Below are 15,111 nucleotides of genomic sequence, written 5' to 3' on the forward strand. Positions count from 1 at the left end.
GACTGATGCTAAAGCTGAAACTCCAATACTTTGGCCACCTCATGAGACGAGTTGACTCACTGGAAAAGACTCTGATGCTGGGAAAGGTTGGGGGCGGGAGGAGAAGGGGACGACGGAGAATGAGATGGCTGGATGGCATCACCGACTCTGTGGACATGAGTTTGAGTGTACTCTGGGAGTTGGTGATGGACAGGGAGGCCTGGCGTGCTGTGATTCATGGGGTCGCAAAGAGTCGGACACGACTGAGCGACTGAACTGAACTGAACTGAACTGATGATCCCAGTGCCATTTACTTTGTTGTTTTGGGTTTGAGTTTATACATCCTTTCTGTGTTTCCTGTCTAGAAAAGATCCTTTAGCATTTGTTGGAGAGCTGGTTTGGTGATGCTGAATTCTCTGAGCTTTTGCTTGTCTGTAAAGCTTTTGATTTCTCCTTCATATTTGAATGAGATCCTTGCTGGATACAGTAATCTGGGCTGTAGGTTTTTCTCTTTCATCACTTTAAGTATGTCCTGCCATTCCCTCCTGGCCTGAAGAGTTTCTATTGAAAGATCAGCTGTTATCCTTATGGGGATCCCCTTGTGTGTTATTTGTTGTTTTTCCCTTGCTGCTTTTAATATTTGTTCTTTGTGTTTGATCTTTGTTAATTTGATTAATATGTGTCTTGGAGTGTTTCGCCTTGGGTTTATCCTGTTAGGGACTCTCTGGGTTTGTTGGACTTGGGTGACTATTTCCTTCCCCATTTTCAGGAAGTTTTCAACTATTATCTCCTCAAATATTTTCTCATGGTCTTTCTGTTTGTCTTCCTCTGGGACTCCTATGATCCTAATGTTGGGGGCATTTAACATTGTCCCAGAGGTCTCTGAGGTTGTCCTCATTTCTTTTAATTCTTTTTTTCTTTTTTCCTCTCTGTTTCATTTATTTCTAACATTCTATCTTCTACCTCACTTATCCTATCCTCTGCCTCCATTATTCTACTGTTGGTTCCCTCCAGAGGGTTTTTGATCTCATTTATTGCATTATTCATTATATATTGACTCTTTTATTTCTTCTAGGTCCTTGTTGAACATTTCTTGCATCTTCTCAATCCTTGTCTCCAGGCTATTGATCTGTAACTCCATTTTATTTTCAAGATTTTGGATCATTTTCGCTGTCATTCTTCTGAATTCTTTATCAGGTGGACTCCCTATCTCTTCTTCTTTTGTTTAGCTTGGTGGGCATTTATCCTGTTCCTTTACCTGCTGAGTATTTCTCTGCCTTTTCATCTTGTTTATATTGCTGTGTTTGGGGTGGCCTTTCCGTCTTCTGGCAGTGTGTGGTTCCTTTTTATTGTGGAGGTTCCTCACTGTGGGTGGGGTTGGATGGGTGGCTTGTCAAGGTTTCCTGGTTAGGGAAGCTTGTGTCAGTGTTCTGGTGGGAGGAGCTGGATTTCTTCTCTATGGAGTGCAATAAAGTGTCCAGTAGTGAGTTTTGAGATGTCAGTGGGTTTGATGTGACTTTGGGCAGCCTGTATATTGAAGCTCAGGGCCATGTTCCTGTGTTGCTGGAGAATTTGCATGGTATGTCTTGCTCTGGAACTTGTTGGCCCTTGGGTGGTGCTTGGTTTCAGTGTAGGTATGGAGGCTTTTGATGAACTCCTATCGATTAATGTTCCCTGGAGTCAGGCGTTCTCTGGTGTTCTCAGGATTTGGACTTAAGCCTCCTGCCTCTGGTTTTCAGTCGTATTCTTACAGTAGCCTCAAGACTTCTCCGTCTATACAGCACCAATGATAAAACATCTAGGTTAAAGATGAAAAGTTTCTCCACAGTGAGGGACACCTGGAGAGGTACACAGAGTTACATGGAGAAGAGAAGATGGAGGAGGGAAATAAAGGTGACCAGGAGGAGAAGAGGGGGAGTCAAAAGGGGAGAGAGCAAGCTAGCCAGTAATGACTTCCTATGTTCTCTCCACAGTCTGGATCCCTCAGAGAGGTTCACTGTGTTACACAGAGAAGAATAGAGTGAGGAAGGAGACAGAGGTAGCCAGGAGGAGAAAAGGGGGAATCAAAAGGAGAGAGACAGGTCCAGCCAGTAATCAGTTCCCTTAGTGTTCTCCACAGCCCGGAACAAACAAAGAGATTCACAGAGTTGGGTAGAGAAGAGAAGGGGAAGGGAAGAGATAGAGGCGACCTGGTGGAAAAAAAAGAAGGTCAAAAGGGGGATAGAGCAATCAGGCCAGTAATCTCACTCCCAGGTAAAAATGGTTACTGAAGATTGGGTTCTTAAAGGTACAAAGTTGATAACAAATACCAAAAAGCAAAGATTAAAAATCTATAGTAGAGGTTAGATTCTCAAAAATACAATATTAAAAAAAAGAAAACAAAGTCACAAAAATTATGAAATATATATATGAAGTTTGCTTTAAAAATAGGGTCTTTTTTTTCAAGGTAATAGTAGGTTATAAAAATGAAAATTAAAGGAGTAATAGAGAACTTAAAAAATTTTTTAAGTGTAAGAAAATTTATAAAATGATAATAGTAAAAAATTATATCTAGGACTTTCTCTGGAGCTGTTGCAGACAGTGTGGGGTCAGTTCATTTTCAGACAGATCCTTGATCTGGCTTATACTTCTCCAGATCTATAGGCCCCTTCCAATGTAGTTGGTGCTAACTACAGGGTTTTAATCTATTGCACCTGTCACTTCCAAAGCAGTTCCCTCTATTTATTTTAGCTTCTTCTGTTGGCTGATCTCTTCAGTGTCTTAATTTCCACCCTGACATGAGGGAGTGGTGGTGGTCACTTTTTTAGGCTCACTTGTTCAGTCGTGCTGTGGGGAGGGAGGAACACTGCAAACAAATATCACTGGCGTGTGTGGGGAGTGCTTGCAGTGTCTTGGCCACACTGAGTGTGCCCCTGCTCATGGCGTGTGTTCTTCCAAGTCTACACTGCTCAGAGTCTAGGTTGCTCTGCGGGCAACTCTCTAAGGTGCACCCTGTGTTGCATGCACTTCCCAGGTCTAAGCCACTCAGGTTCAGGTTCTCAGGTACTCCACAGAGGTGCAGACTTGGTTGGGCCTGCGTTTTGTGCCCTTCCCAGGTCCGAGCAGCTCAGGTGACCAGGTGTTTGGCGAGTGCAGTTGCGCTCCTCCCCCAACTCCTTGGAGGCTGCGTCTTATTGCCTCCCTCATCCCAGCCGCTTGGTTTTCTGGGTTTACAATGGGTGCGCCTTCTCAGGTGTGCTGAGTGTCTCTTCTGGGGAGCTGATCTCTGGTTGTGACCTTCCCAGTGGATGTTGACCATCCAGAATCCCAAGAAGTCTTGGTTAGCAATGAAGCCAGCTTGCAGTTTGGTAGAGGATGCCTCCCTGGGGTCATGATTGCCCCCTTCCAGCTCTGGCTGCCCTCGCCTGCCTGTCTCAAGCAGGGGATGAGCCGGTCCACAGCCAGCTAGTTCTGCTCAGTCCTTTATTCTGTGAGCAGGCCTGGTGGTGTCTTAAGTTAGGCCTTGTCGCAGGATAGCTATCCCACAGTCTGGAAAGCTATCTCAAGTTAGTTCCCTCAGATTGCCCTCGGGACGTTCAGGCCCAGTCCTTACCCTAAGCAATGCAGCCTGCACCTCTCTGTCCTGCGCCTGCTTGCTAGTGGCTGATGCAAGCATCTGGGTTGCTTCTCTGCTGGGAGTTGCCCTTTGCCACGTAATCTCCTTTCGAAGAAAATGGGCTGCCTTTCTGGGTGCCTGATTTCCCCTGCCAGCATTCAGAAGTTTTATGGAATTTGCTCAGCGTTCAAATATTCTTTTGATGAATTTGTGGGGGAGAAAGTGGTCTCCCAGTCCTATTCCTCCACCATCTTAGGACTGACCCCAAAATGTTTTTTCCTGGCTCTGATTCTTATCTCTGGTGGTTTAATTCTCAAACGTGTTATTTGATGGTGCTTCTCTCTCCCTGTGATAAGGAACTGTTAATATAGAAACCAACCCAAAATTAGGGATTATAATCATTAGGTTATATCGAGTAGAATGAATACTGTTTAGTCCTTTCAAACACAGGATTAATAATAGCTCATTTTTATTCAGTGCTTACCATGTAACAAGCATGTTTTTATGTTTATCATCATCACCATCTTATAAGGTAGGTAGTACTGTCATCCCCATTTTTTACAGCAGAGGAGAGTAATACTTAGAGATGGTAAACTTTCAGGGTTTTCTCAAGGTTTCAGAATCAGTAAGTGACAAAGCTGGAATTCAAATTCAGGCAGGTTGATTCTAGTACCTGTTTTCTTATTTTGTAAAGAATATGAATCTTTTAAATTCACGAATCAACAGTGACTTCCTTCTATGCATTTTCTATCTTATTTGTGTGGTTCTTTAAAGAAGGGCAGCAGGTTCCTTTAACACTGGGTCATGGTCAAGGTTGCAGTATTTGTTATTTTCCTCCATTGTGGCACTCAGCAAACATTTTACTTCTAAGTTCAGTTCAGTTCAGTTCAGTCACTCAGTCGTGTCCGACTCTGCGACCCCATGAATCACAGCACGCCAGGCCTCCCTGTCCATCACCCTGTCCAACTCCCGGAGTTCACTCAAACTCGTGTCCATAGAGTCGGTGATGCCATCCAACCATCTCATTCTCTGTCGTCCCCTTCTCCTCCCGCCTCCAATCCTTCCCAGCATCAGAGTCTTTTCCAGTGAGTCAACTCATCGCATCAGGTGGCCAAAGTATTGCAGTTTCAACTTTAGCATCAGTCCTTCCAATGAACACCCAGGATTGATCTCCTTTAGAATGGACTGGTTGGATCTCCTTGCAGTCCAAGGGACTCTCAAGAGTCTTCTCCAGCACCACAGTTCAAAAGCATCAATTCTTCAGTGATCAGCTTTCTTCACAGTCCAACTCTCACATCCATACATGACCACTGGAGAAACAATAGTCTTGACTAGACGGACCTCGGTTGGCAAAGTAATGTCTCTGCTTTTTAATATACCATCTAGGTTGGTCATAACTTTCCTTCCAAGGAGTAAGCATCTTTTAATTTCATGGCTGCAATCAGCAGCCGCAGTGATTTTGGAGCCCCCCAAAATAAAAATAAGTATAATTTATATGCGATAAACTGTATATTTAAAATGTGTCCAACTTAATGAATTTTTGAGATGATTTCACTCAGGAAACCATCACCACAATCAATGACCAAACACTTCCATCACTCCGAAAGCCTCACATACTTAAATAATTCTGAAATATTCTCTTCTTTTTGGGGCAGAGGCCAAGGCCTTATACCTCTATTATTTTAGTAGCCTTTCTTACTCATCTGTAAACATCAACTGTGCGTAGGATTACAAACCATCTCAAAACTTCCCAGGACTGAAGGAGGGGTCCGATTATATGGGTTTTCAGTGCTAGAACTGGAACAGTCCAGGGAAACTGGGATGAGCTGCTCATCCTATGTGGCTTATGTGCATTATGCTTCCAAGTGCTTTATGTGCATTCAGTTCAGTTCAGTTCAGTCTCTCAGTCGTGTCTGACTCTTTGTGACCCCACGAATCTCAGCACACCAGGTCTCCCTATCCATCACCAACTCCTGGAGTTTACACAAACTCACCAACATCGAGTGGGTGATGCCATCCAGCCATCTCATTCTCTGTCGTCCCCTTCTCCTCCTGCCCCCAATCCCTCCCAACATTAGAGTCTTTTCCAGTGAGTCAACTCTTCGCATGAGGTGGCCAAAATATTGGAGCTTCAGCTTTAGCATCAGTCCTTCCAATGAACACCCAGGACTGATCTCCTTTAGAATGGACTGGTTGGATCTCCTTGCAGTCCAAGGGACTCTCAAGAGTCTTCTCCAACACCACAGTTCAAAAGCATCAATTCTTCAGCGCTCAGCTTTCTTTACACTCCAACTCTCACATCCATACATGACCACTGGAAAAACCATAGCCTTGACTAGACGGATCTTTGTTGGCAAAGTAATGTCTCTGCTTTTTAATATGCTATCTAGGTTGGTCATAACTTTCCTTCCAAGGAGTAAGCGTCTTTTAATTTCATGGCTGCAATCAGCATCTGCAGTGATTTTGGAGACCAAAAACATAAAGTCTGACACTGTTTCCACTGTTTCCCCATCTATTTCCCATGAAGTGATGGGACCATATGCCATGTTCTTTGTTTTCTGAATGTTGATTTTCAAACCAACTTTTCACTCTCCTCTTTCACTTTCATCAAGAGGCTTTTGAGTTCCTCTTCACTTTCTGTCATAAGGGTGGTGTCATCTGCTTATCTGAGGTTATTGATATTTCTCCCAGCAATCTTTGTGCATTAAATCCTCATAATTACCATGTTGAGAAAGGTACTAATATTATTCTCATTTACTGGTTGGAAAGCCATTGTGTTTAAAGGTTAAGTAACTTTTAGTCCAACGTGACACTGTTAATTGATAGAGGATTTGAAACTAGGGCTATCCTGCTTACCTTTTTGTTATTCTGCCATTAATGGTAAGTGAATTGTTCAGAGGAAGAAGCTACTCACTCCCACTTACCCTAGTTTAGGTAGAGGTAGCAGTGGAGTTTGGGAATTGACCACATGAATATGGAGTCTACAGGTAGATAAGGAGCAATGATAACACCCACTTTTTGAGTTCTGCCAAGGCCTGGTATTGGGGACCGTTATGGTTTGTGTGAAAGGGTGTGGAAAGAGGTTGATGAAGAGTAGGAGAATTCATGTTTTGTACACACATATGATTACTGCCAAAACTCAAACCATGACTACTTAGAAGAATAGATGGGAAAGTTGTGTACAATTTGCAGTCTTTTCCCTAGCAGCTGCTAGAGAAAATCACACAACGAGGGTGACAGGTTTTTAATCACGACAGCAAAGCCTAAATTGGCCCTCAGAGATGTGCAGCAATCTTGTATCTTCTTAGTGCAGTGTCTGAGATGAGCATCACACATTTCACTGCTCCGCAAACCTCCCTCCCTTCTCACTGCACTGATGAAGTATTAAAAGCCTGTTTCAACGACTTTGCCATTGCCATTTGACTTTGCCAAAGTCAACGACTTTGACTTCCTTCTTCCTTTGACGGCTTTCTCCAGAATCATCTCTGTCTCCATTCCTATCTGTGCTTTTTTTTTATTAGCATAAAAATAAGATCTAGTTCACACATTGCTCTCCAGCTACTCCCGTTTCTCTCCTTTCCTTCACAGGCATTTTTCTCAGAAGAGTTATTCCTATATTTCATTCCTCTGTACTCTTCAAACACTCCCACCCCATTTAGCTTTTACACCTGAATTGCCTAGGAAGTAGTTTTAGTTCAAGCTCAGTGATCTCCACTTTGATAAACCCAGCAGATACCTCTGTCTTCATTGCAGTACATCCATCTTTCAGTAATACTCACCTAAGTTGAACCTTTCTCATTCCAAAAAAGTCTTCCTTCTCTTGACTTCTGAAACATCACTGTCAGTTTGGCCACTCCTTTTCAGTCATTTGTATTATTTTCTCTTCTTCAGCATGATCTTTAGGTGTTGAGATTCCCCAGAGCTTGTGTTTTTCCTCTCTCCATACCCTCTGGATGATGATAACCTGTATTTCCATAGACTTAAATGTCATCCTTAGTTTCTGTCTTCCGTACTCAAGCATGTTGGTACTGATTGTCCAGCTGTTTAGGTGTTATCTCCACTTACATGTCTCCCACCTTACTGTATCCAAAAAGGAGCTCTAGAGTCTATATCCCACCTTTTTAAAACCCTGCCCCCTCTCCCTGGGTCTTCATCATACTGTTTCACTACCATCCAACTGGTTGCCTAAGCTAGAAGCCATCCTTGAATTCTCTCCTCCTTCACTCCTAACACACAATCCCAACTACACGCAATCCAGCTTCACTTCCTGCACTTTTCCCAAAACATATCTAAAATCCATTCATGATTCTGTGGCTCTCTGTCACTACCTTACTCTGAGGCAGTTCATGACTTACTGCCTGCTCTTTTTTTCATACCTCCTTTTAGTTCATTCTCCACATAGCAACCAAAGTGATTTTCTCGAAACCAGGTTATATCATATTTCTGGCCTTCAATTATTTCTTATGTCTTAGGATAAAACCCAAGCTCCTGATTATGACTTCTAGGGTTCTATAGTATCTAGCCCAACCTCCATTTCAGACCTTACCATGTGCCACTCTTTTATTCCAGTCATGCTTTCAGTTTCGGCCACTTATCACCATCTTTACCAGGGCTTTACTCAATCCAGAATGCTCACCTGGGCTCTTCATTTGGCTGACTCATTCTCTTCTTTCAGAACTGAGCTTAAAGTTCATCTTAGTGGTATGTGTCTGTTCATTCCATACTCCTAATTCATCTCTCCTCCCCTCTCCCCTTTGGCAACCATAAGTTTGTTTTCTGTGTCTGTGAGTCTGTTTCTGTTTTGTAAATAAACCTATTTGTAATGTTTTTAGCTTTCACATATAAATGATACAATATTTGTCTTTCTGTGTCTTATTTCACTCATATGATAATCTCTAGGTTAATCCATTTTGCTGCAGTACTTTTCTTTCTGTCACATCACAGTTTGAAATTATTTTATTTTTTCTATTTACATTTTTCTTAAATGCTTCCCCACTGGAAGATAAGCTTAATGATGTCAGGGCTCACAATTCATTTTTGGGTCCCTGGTGCTTGGCATACTACCAGATATGTAGTAGGCACTCCCTATGTTTGTTAAATATGAAAATACCTCTTTATTACTTTCTACCACAGTTTATGTAATAAACCAAGACTCATATCAGTGGTCAGATGTAATTCAATCTTAACCAGTAGACAAGATTTCCCTAAACAATCTTTTCCTCCCTGTTTTGTTTTTTTATCTCATTTATTTTATTAAATTGACTTTTCTTAGCCCTTTTACTTAGGGTATTCTGATAGAAAAGAGAAGATACATGTGTAGGGTAGGAGAAGGTGGGAATCTCGGATGACCCTTCAACTGATGGAGCATCTACTACACCCAGGCCCTAGGTGGTCATTGTTTACAGAAGTGAATGAGAATCTTAGAGTCTACTCTCAGAGCGTTTTATAACCCAGCCTGGTTATTCTGAACTCTGATTGCCTATTAGGATCACCTAGGTCATTTAAACATATTTGTCTACCCCAGAGCAAATGAGTCAGAATCTTTGTGGAACAGGTCTCATCGTAGTGAAAAAGTGAAATAGTTGCTAGGTTATGTCCAACTCTTTGTGACCCCATGAACTGTAGCCTGCCAGGCTCCTCTGTCCATGGAATTCTCCAGGAAGGAATACTGGAGTGGGTGGCCCTTCCCTTCTCCAGGGGATCTTCCCGACTCAGGGATCAAACTCGGGTCTCTTGCATTGCAGGTGTATTCTTTACTATCTGAGCCACCAGAAGCCCTTATTGTTCTAAAAATTTTCTGAGTAATTGTAGTGTACAAACAGAGTTGAAAACTGCTTGTCTGTCATATTGCAGAATTAGTCTCCATTCCTAATTACACTACACTACACACACACAACTGAGAAGGAAATGGCAACCTACTCCAGTACTCTTGCCTGGAATTCCTATGGATTGAGGAACCTGGTAGGTTGCAGTGCATGGGGTCGCGAAGAGTTGGACACGACTGAGTGACTTCACTTTCACTTTTCTCTTTCATGTATTGGAGAAGGAAATGACAACCCACTCCAGTGTTCTTGCCTGGAGTATCCCAGGGGCGGGGGAGCCTGGTGGGCTGCCGTCTATGGGGTCGTACAGAGTGGGACATGACTGAAGCAACTTAGCAGTAGCAGCAGCACACACACACAAAGCTTATATAACTTTTACTGGGTTTCTGTGACATTTGGGACATGGGAAGAGTGAAATATATTTTAAGAAAAAAAATGATTCTGTCCACTGAATACTATCTGAACCACTAATAATTTTAGACTAAGTCTAGGTGGTGCTAGTGGTGAAGAACCTGCCTTCCAGTGCAGGAGACATAAGAGATGCAGGTTCACTCTATTGGTCGGTAAGATCCCCTGGAAGAGGGCATGAAAACCCACACTTGTCTGGAGAATCCCATGGACAGAGGAGCCTGGAAGGTTACAGTCCCTAGGATCGTGAAGAGTTGGACAGGACTGAAGTGACAGCATTCACACACACAAGATAGTCGAGTTATGAAGACAAAATAGTCTGCAGTAAAAAAGTCAAATAAGACCAAATAGCACATTTAATCATCATGGCTTTATATGATCTATAACCATTATTTATTAGAGCTGAAACCTGAAATGTTGTAATATCAGTAGGTAATATTTGCATTTACATGTACTACTAGTTCCTTCTTTATGAAAATATTGGGTTAATGTTTTATCTCTACCTATAAATGTAAACTCCATAGAAATTAGCAACTTATCAGCCACATTGACAACTCTATCCCCTAGTGCACACCTGACTCAGTACACACTTCATTAATATTTGAGGATTGACTGGATAAGTGTTCCTTACAGCAGCCCTGTGAGAGAAAAGTCTTATTGCCATTGTATAGATGAGGATCCAAACACCCTAAGTTTACTAATATACAGCCTCCAGGAGCTTTTTGTGTTTTGTTCACTGTTGTATCTCTTGATGCATGGGCTCAGTGTGTAAGACACTAAATAGTTCTTGAATGAATAAATGGAAAAGGCAAATCTGACTTAGCCTAGATCATATGGATGGCAAGCAACAGAGGTAGAATTCAAACTCAAGTCTCACTGGATCCATAACATATTCCTTTTACTTTTTGGAATTGTTTAAACCCACATAATAATTGAAATGACAGAGCAATTTGAGCATGTTATTTGATATTTTGTCACATTTACTTTGTTTCTCTCTTTATGTATACAATTTTGTTTTTTTTCTGAAACATTTGTACAGGTGTTTCAGACATCTTGACACTTCACATAAACACTTTAGTGTGCACTTGCTCAGAATAAGTATATTCTCTTAGATAACACAATTCCACTTTTATACCTAAGAAATTTCAGATTAATTTGAATTTGTACAGAATAGTTCCCAGACTATTTAATTGCTATTTTATGTTTTCCCTTCCTAGTCAGGACATGATCAAGGATCGTATACTGCCTTGGTTGCTAACTCTTCAGCAAAGCCCGTTCTCTCACTTCTGTAACATGCTGTCCAGAAAATGCTTAACTCAACTACAATACTTTATTTCCACAGTCTCATCACTTTGGCCAACCTTTCTCCTTCAAGGTTGGCAAATGCAGGAGCAGAGGGGATGAACCCCGAGGAAAACATCTATATCACTGAGGAAAACGTATATGAAGTGGAGGATCCATATGAGTATTACTGCTCCGCCAACAGTGGGCAGCAATCCTAACAACCTCTGGGCTGCTTGTACCTTTCAACGCCACCAGATTCAACCACTGCATTTTGGGGCTTGGTGTTGTCTTCTTTGAAAACATGAGATGGCTCAGCTGAGTGATTTTAGAAATTCTGTCCTTGGCACCGAGCAGTTTTTCCATATTTTAAAGATAACTAGCTCACTCGAGGATTGAGCTGGGACCTGTGTGGTAATACACAGGCACTACATTGCCTCTGTGTTCCATCCAACCAACTCTGAGACTGCTAACTGGGACATTAGAGTTCAAGTGGGCTTTTATAGAGAGTAAGAATTCTTAATATGGGATCTCTGGAATTCTAGATATTCTATTACATGATGTGTGCATGAAACTCCTGAAAATACAGGGGAAATTACGTGCTGAGATATATGTGTGTCTTTTCCAATACAGGAAGTCTAAAGGGGTCACTGATTCTCAAAGAGCTCTGTGATCCATAGAAGGGGTTAGGAAACTACAGGAGTTTGAAGTTAGGAAACTGCAGGAGATGGTCTTAAAGATTCCCTAAAAGCCTCAAGGTTTATACTTCTTTGAATGTTGACTCTGCCACAGTAAGTGCCAATGCACAGCTCTCCTTGGTGTCGGTTAAGAAGATGGCCCAGCAAGGCCTGTGGTGTGGCAGATGCTCCTGGAGAAAAAGGAAGTACGCTCAGTGTGTGTTGACCAGTTTTGCTTGGGGTGTACACAAAGGGAAAGGTCTCTGACCGACTTCTCCATTCATGGAGAGAAATGGAGCAGTGTTTTTCATAAAAGAAGAAGCAGTGACTGGGACACAAATTCTGTTCCCTGGTGGAAAGTAGGTGAAGGTCTCTAGCCATCTTTATTTGTCAGAGTCAGATCCCTTCGTGCTTCGACAATGGTCCATAAGCTTCAGTGCCAAGACGGTGGAGAGTAGGTCCATCCTGACCGTTGTTTTCCTCCCCAGTTATGGCACAGCTCTGACACATAATAGAGATTTACTTAATATCTTTGGAGTGAAAAAATTAAATAAGCAGCAAGGTAACTTTCTGGAAAAACTTTTCCATTGGAGAATTCAGATAGAGCTCTGTACCTTCACTTGTTGGGGAACTCAAAAATACTCTTAAGCTCCTGTTTCTGGTCTTGTCCAGCTCTTAGTTTCTCAGCATCTTCTTCCAGCTCAGGCCCTGGAAGTCTATTACTCTCCTGTCTTCTTCCTCCTTTCTGCTGGATGAATCCTGATGATGCCTGAAAACGGCATCTCTGGGTGATGACTAAACTGCTACTGTGTTGCATGCAGGAGATGTTGGTCACCAAGGATGCAGGCAGCCTGTTACAGTGTTCAGGCTGCATCTAGACAGGATTGGGAAGCATTTGTTTTCTCCTGGAGATTTGAAAGGGAGATCATTTTGCAAAGTTCAAGGCAGTGGCTTTTAAACAAGCTGAAAAATTAATCTTAAGTGTTTTTAACTTATGAAATTCTAGGGGGACGAGATTTCAGAACAGATTTAAACCAGGTCAATGATTGCCCCACAAAAGGGATTCTTATCCTAAAAAAGTCTTTAAACAAGGATCTATATATAAGGACAACATTTGCAACAGTGTTTGTGAGAGACTTTTTCCATGGATTGGGGAATAGCTGGTTATTGTGGTATTGTCAACACACTGGAACAGTTAAAAAATTAGGTGGTTTCATCATTGGGTTGTTTTGCTAGTTCAGCAGATACTGAGTGCTTACCTTGTGCCAGGTACTCTGGTGCTGGGATCACAGAGACCAAATAGACACATCCCTGACCCCGTGGAACTTCCGACTGATCTGACAGGAAGAAAGATCTCATTCATTCATTCAGTGAACAATTTTTGGCACCTACTTTGTGCCAGACAGTGTTTTAGCTCCTAGAAATATAACAGTGAAGGAAACAGACAAAATCCCTAGTTTCACAGAGCTTCTGTTACTTGTCAAAGGAGAAATCTATGTTGCTAATAAAAAGAAAAAGTTCTAAAATAGCATAGTTAATTCTGTTTTTTCTTTTAATGTAAAATATTCCAGAAGCATATTGCAAAGTTAATATGGTTATTCCACGGGGCAAATAGTCACAAGTTTCACTTTTTCCTTTCATGTGCATCTATAACTGTTTGAATCATTTTCTCCAATTTTTTGTAATAAAAGAATTGATTTAAGTATGATCGCAATGTTTTCCTGTCCACCCTCCTCCTCATAGAAAGAAATGAAGACTTTGGATAAGTTCAGGGTCACAACCAGCAGTAGTGTGTAGCATCACTCCAGATGTGTCAAGAGTGGTTCCAGCAGGGATTGGGACCCTGGTTTTCAGGGTAGGATCAACTCTGTATCAGTGATGTGTAATGAGGAAGATGGCAGAAAGATAACAAACTATCAAGGAACCCCCAAAGGGTCTGGGTGATGACAAGTGGTAACTTAATTAAAAACAACATAAAATGATTGAATGTGTGATTTTTCTCTTAGAAGTGCCTTAGAAATTTTTCTGCTAGATCTCTGCCATAGACACCCACAGGGCCCGGAGAGGCTCCCTGATCTTTTCAGACTGAAAATTTAAGATCTTGCCATGCTTTATCTGCCTATCACTTTTAGTGTTCACATTCCCAAGGCAGAAACCCAAGTGGTTTGTCTTGTCATTCATTTATTTGGGAACATCCCCTTATGTTTCAGTTCAGTTCAGTTCATTTCAGTTCAGTCGCTCAGTCGTGTCCGACTCTTGGCGACCCCATGAATCACAGAATGGCAGGCCTCCCTTTCCATCACCAACTCCTGGAGTTCACTCAAGCTGATGTCCATCACGTCGGTGATGCCATCCAGCCATCTCATTCTCTGTCTTATTTCCATTTAAATTTTCACTTAAGTTTGAATTTTTTAAAACTGAATAAAAATTAATTTTGTCCCCAGATTTCTACTGAGAAAGTCTTTCCAGAGGTAAGTAGAGATGCCCTAGATCTATAATTTTAAAGATTTTCATCATTCTTTTCTGGAACTCAGCTGGAAAGAGGGTAAAAGGAGAGAGGCAGATGGGACACTTGGTTGGAGAGTTCTCAAGCTTAAGGAAAGCTTAGATTTTAACCAGCTTTCAGTGGAAAAGCTGTGCAGTAGAGAATGAGTCAGAAATGTGACTTTCAAGAGTCTAGATCCTCTACATCTTTTTTTCAGTGTATTGACTATAATTATAAAGGTCACTCATTTACATAGTAGCAGTTTTCTTTTGTAATTCTTAGTCAAGCTCCTTCTGCTTATGGTGTGACTCTTTTTCCAGAGAAGGTAGTGATGTTTAAAAATATTATTTAAGCTATGCAGGTGTCATGTGGTAGTATAATGTCTGTTTAAATACCCACATTATTTTTAATATAATTGTTTTGTGGGTGGGTCACCTTTGGAAAATATTTTGTTACAGCTTTATAGTCTATACTTAACAACATGCCTCATGACAATCTGACATGTTGTCCTTTGTAATTTCTACATTTCATGCCTTTTAAACCTACTTCATGTAAAATAAGAGTATTTTACACTCCAATGCAGTGTTTAAATTTATCTTCGTTTGGCCAGTTCTGAAATAACCATGTATCTATTTATTTATATCAGATCTGTTTTAAATTTTGTTATCCAGTTTTACCTGCCATTCCTACTCATTATCATGCTGAGTTTAGTTCTTGATCTTGAAACCTTTAAGTTAAAAGTAACACCTGTATAAATAAGGTGAAGGTTGTTACACTAATAATATTGATTTTTGATTCATTTTTTAAATCTCAAAGTTCATGATGAGATCTTAGCAAAAACCTCTTGACCTTAGTGTTGGTTTA

This window comes from Moschus berezovskii, chromosome 8, assembly GCF_049115385.1.
Source record: "Moschus berezovskii isolate FMDL1 chromosome 8, NW_MosBer_1.0, whole genome shotgun sequence".
NCBI lineage: Eukaryota > Metazoa > Chordata > Mammalia > Artiodactyla > Moschidae > Moschus > Moschus berezovskii.